This window comes from Coregonus lavaretus (genome assembly GCF_964263955.1).
Source record: "Coregonus lavaretus genome assembly, contig: HAP1_SCAFFOLD_3447, whole genome shotgun sequence".
Taxonomy (NCBI): Eukaryota; Metazoa; Chordata; class Actinopteri; order Salmoniformes; family Salmonidae; genus Coregonus; species Coregonus lavaretus.
Window position 1 is genome coordinate 37,501 of NW_028159174.1, and position 5,000 is coordinate 42,500.

Genomic DNA, 5,000 nt, shown 5'->3' on the forward strand with positions numbered 1-5,000 from the left:
CACGATTGTTGTGCCAAATAATGCTGGTGATAAAATTGCCCACTTTGGCACCGTCAGACATAGGGCTCCCATTTTGGACTGTGTGTGTGTGTGTGCGCGCTGTCCCCCTCTTTTCGAGCCACGTCTACCGACTCGTGGTGGCTTTATGTTGTCCAAATTCCACTATTGCTTGACCCAAAATAATAACGTTCTTACACTTTGCCACTGTCAGATATAGGCCTCCCTCTGTGCGCTAAAAGTGGACGGGACATTAGAATCCTCTAATTAATACTCCCTGTCCACTCGAAGTGGCTCATACTTTCTTACTAAATTGCATACTAAACATTTGTTGTTATATATAACACTACATGGAATGGGCCCATTTTAAGCGGATGTGGGTGGCTCTTAAAAGAGCCTTTGGGTTCGAGTCGGGGTGTTGAGGTTCCGAAGAGAGTGGGTTTAACCGCCGAAACCGTACAGGGTGCGTCCCTGACGTTTCAGAGCGTAGACCACGTCCATGGCTGTAACGGTCTTCCTCTTGGCGTGTTCGGTGTAGGTGACTGCGTCACGGATCACGTTCTCCAGGAACACCTTCAGGACACCGCGGGTCTCCTCGTAGATCAGACCGGAAATACGCTTCACGCCGCCGCGGCGAGCCAGACGGCGGATAGCGGGTTTGGTGATTCCCTGGATGTTATCGCGGAGAACTTTGCGGTGACGCTTGGCGCCTCCTTTTCCGAGTCCCTTGCCGCCTTTGCCTCTTCCGGACATGGTGTGTTCGCTAGTTGAGTTCAAGTGAATGAATGATTTCAGCGCCGGTGCGCGGTGCGCTATTATCTGCGTTTGGTCGACCTGATTGAGGCCGGCGGCACAGAAAGCGCGCCTCTGTTATATGTTCGGAGGCGTTGCAAAGGGGAGGGCGCTCGTTCTAGGGGACTAGGGAGGAGCGATTTCAAAGATGACGTGAAAGCAACTAACGTGCGCGGGAAACATACTCAAATACTGATATAGGCTATGTGGAACACAAGGCCAAACTGTGACAACTGGGAGATCAGCTAGTACACTGTGTCCCTCTCCTCATATTGTTGTTGTTGTTGTTGTTGTTGTTGTTGTTGTTGTTGTTGCACCTGATTCTACTCATTGAGGACTTGGTAATTTAGGTGACAGGTTGTTCAATCAGCTGTGGCTGTCCAGGCCTACAAGAAAAATGGGTCCTGTTGGGGGTAGGCTACTCTACCGCTGGAGTTGGGAAACACTGAAATGGAAGGGGGACACGCAGTGAGCAAAACTCCTAACCACATAAAAACACAGACACTTGAGATCATTAAGAGCTATAAGGAGTCCATCAACTACCTGGTCAGTCAAGTCATATAGGGGGGGATTTCATGGCCACCTGCTGGAGCAGAAGTCATGTTTGCCAACACTGGCCTTAAAATCATTAGGAGCTATAAGGAGTCCATCAACTAACTGGTCAGTCAAGTCATATAGGGAGGGATGTCATGGCCACCTGCTGGAGCACAAGTAATGTTTGCCAACACTGGCCTTAAAATCATTAGGAGCTATAAGGAATAAATCAACTCATCATTCAAGTCATATAGGGAGGGATCTTAGCACCACCTGCTGGATCAGAAGTACCCTTCACCGTAGGCACAAGAGAGCCATCATCTCTCAACCGGTGCAATTTCCATACGTATGTGGTAATAAAACAAACAACGACAGCTCCTCATATAGGCAGTGGTTTCACACATTTTTCTCCAAGACGTTCATAGATGACCAGCAGGGTCAAATAATAAGCACAGTGGTTGTAGAGGTTGCAACAGGTCAGTCAGTACATCAGGAGTAAATGTCACTTGTTGTTAGTGTTGTAGTTCCTATTTCTACGGTGTTGCCTACCTGCAGCAATCAGGATTTACCTGCAGTGTTGATTGCAATTCCGTAATTTGTCAACTCATGATAACAGATGTTTTGCAAACCGTTGATGTTTAAATGAATGGATTCCCGGTGTCCGGATACCTTTTCTCTTAAGGGATGTGATTGAGTGAAATCCAAAGTAAGTTGGTCTAAATACATAATAGGATGAATCATTCAGGTAAAATAACACAATGTCTATTTGAGTCGAATCAACGTAATATAATCCTTTTTACGTCTCTATCATCTTTACTCAATGTATTGGACCACATCAACTCAACTTACTCAAGCTTATCTACTCATAAAAACAAGCAAAAAGATCTACTCAACAATATGACGTGTGCTTTTGTTGACTGTAATAGCTTGAGTACATTCCACAAAGTCATTTTTTACAGTGTATCTAAAGACACGTTTGTTGTGGTGATGCACTTTTTCTTTGACGTTGAACTTGCATTGAACAGACAAATCCATTTCGTTACAACCCTTTTGTAGTATGACTTAGGAATATTTGTTGATGATCCTAATGTCTATGCGTGAATAGTGATTGGTTGTTGGTGAAATATTGCTGAGAACCCATCGTTTCCTGGCCTTTTTTCACTATTGAGCAATTTTGAAACATTTGTTTTGCTATTGGATTCATAATGGTGACCTGGGACAAGTAATTAGTGAAACCAGAGTTCAGCAGTTGCCATTAAAGCGATCCAACCAAGTCATCCTAATAGGCTAGTATTAGCCTAAAGCAGGGTTTCCCAAACTCGGGCCACGTTTTGGGAGTTTTTGCCCTAGCACTACACAGCTGATTCAAATAATCAACTCATCATCATCAAGTTGGGAGTATTAGAATCAGTTGTGGAGTGCTAGGGCAAAACGCAAAACGCGCACCCCTTGTGGACCCCAGGACCGCGTTTGGGAAACGCTGGCCTAAAGAGCAAATGCTGAAAGGGAATCACCATGAGGTGCAGTACCCACATTTAACCACAAGATGGCCTCCGTGCTCCACTGTAAAGTTTGGGCCTCTGCATGAGTCTCTCAGCAGCACTGCAACATGGGACTTTCAAAGTAAGTTGGCATGCAATGTTTTTTCTGGACTGCATGCAAGGCTATTATTACACACAACTAATAGTGTCAATTATTCATCTGAACACAATTCTTGTTACTATTCGGCCTATATTATCACTCGTTTCTTTTTCCCCTCCTTTGTAAAGCATTTTACTGTGTTACTATATAGTTCAAAGGAAGTGGATGATGCCAGATGGTTGTGTATATACACACACAAACATTGAAGCTAGACTTCAGGCAACTAAAAAGGTGCAATACGTAGCTTTTAGACGTGTTAGTGAACAACATACATGGTGGCTAATGTAGAGGTGCGTGTATACATGGAACAATTGTGCCTTTTTGATGGAAATATGGAGGTGGCTCTTAAAAGAGCCTTTGGGGGATATTCGAGTTCAGGTCATCCTCATTTATGCGCGCTCTCCGCGAATACGGCGGGCCAGCTGGATGTCCTTGGGCATGATGGTCACCCGCTTGGCGTGGATGGCGCACAGGTTGGTGTCCTCGAACAGGCCGACCAGGTAAGCCTCGCTAGCCTCCTGTAGGGCCATCACGGCGGAGCTCTGGAAGCGCAGGTCGGTCTTGAAGTCCTGGGCGATTTCTCGCACCAGGCGCTGGAAGGGCAGCTTGCGGATGAGTAGCTCAGTGGACTTCTGGTAACGACGGATCTCTCTCAGAGCCACGGTGCCGGGCCTGTAACGGTGAGGCTTCTTCACACCGCCGGTGGCCGGGGCACTCTTGCGAGCAGCCTTAGTGGCGAGCTGCTTCCTGGGGGCTTTGCCACCGGTGGATTTGCGAGCGGTTTGCTTGGTTCTGGCCATGGCGCTGCTCTGACAGTCGGGAGTATAGCCTCGAAATGCCTATGTGAAGTTTATAAAGCCGGCAGTGGCGCCTGCTGATTGGACACCATCTCCCCACCACCCCGATTGGCCCGTTTCGCAGGCCTTTCCTTTCCTCCGTTGGCCATTGGACGGGAGGCCCGGCCTCTCCAAAACTCAAACTCCCGGTGCGCGCGCAATAGGACGCCGCCGGCCCTTTACGCGCAATAGGACGCCGCCGGCCCTTTATGCGCAATAGGACGCCGCCGGCCCTTTACGCGCAATAATAGTCGCCAAAGTCAAGAGTGACATCTTATAGGCACGTATCATCTAATGCTAGCCTGCTATGGCAAATGAGACCAAGTAGGTGTTGTTGTTCATGCAAGGCCTCATGTGGGCACAGAATGTCGAAATAGTTGTGTATACACCCACTCAATGTATTGCGGTCATAGAAAGGTACTTTGCGCTTTTGGAGAGCTAGGTGGTTGGCTCTTAAAAGAGCCTTTGGGGGTTGAGTAGTCAAGTTGAAGTCGCAGTAGCGAATTTACTTGGCTTTGACTGCCTTCTCGGTCTTCTTGGGGAGTAGGACTGCCTGGATGTTGGGCAGCACACCACCCTGAGCGATGGTCACACCGCCGAGCAGTTTGTTCAGCTCCTCGTCGTTACGGACGGCCAGTTGCAGGTGACGGGGGATGATACGAGTCTTCTTGTTGTCACGGGCAGCGTTGCCGGCCAACTCCAGGATCTCAGCAGTCAGGTACTCGAGTACGGCGGCCAGGTAGACTGGTGCGCCAGCGCCCACACGCTCGGCGTAGTTGCCTTTGCGCAGCAGCCTGTGCACACGGCCCACGGGGAACTGGAGGCCAGCACGGGATGAACGGGTCTTTGCCTTCGCCCTGGCCTTGCCTCCGGTTTTGCCTCTTCCGCTCATATTGGTAGCTTGAGAAAGTCACAGAAAGTCTGAATGAGCCGCTCGCCACTTCGAGAGCCGTACATATACCTCGCCACAAGAGGCAACGATTGGCCACCGGGCCGGTGTGGCCTTATCCAATTGGAGCGAGGGACAGACAGATGGACAGACAGACAGACAGCCCTAAGCCGGTTCCCACCCACAGGCAGCGAGTGAGAGGCTACTTTGTTTCCCTCCGACTTTGTTACTTTGTGTCATTTCGCGTGAGCGCCAAAATGTCCGAAATGACATCCACACATTATTTCTCTCCAAATGGGAAACAAACAGCT

General features: G+C 48.8%; 1 protein-coding gene and 1 pseudogene across 2 annotated transcripts in view; both read right to left on the bottom strand.

The window, feature by feature from the left end:
- Positions 1–5,000, bottom strand: part of LOC311123201 (histone H1-like) — a gene marked incomplete at both ends in the record, with an annotated part of 12,555 nt that overhangs the window by 6,550 nt on the left and 1,005 nt on the right. The window lies entirely within an intron of this gene.
- On the bottom strand, positions 3,354–4,692 carry LOC311123206 (annotated as a pseudogene). The gene is made up of 2 exons: positions 4,310–4,692; positions 3,354–3,835 (listed from the first exon to the last, which is right to left on the bottom strand). The product of its transcript is annotated as an uncharacterized misc_RNA (transcript).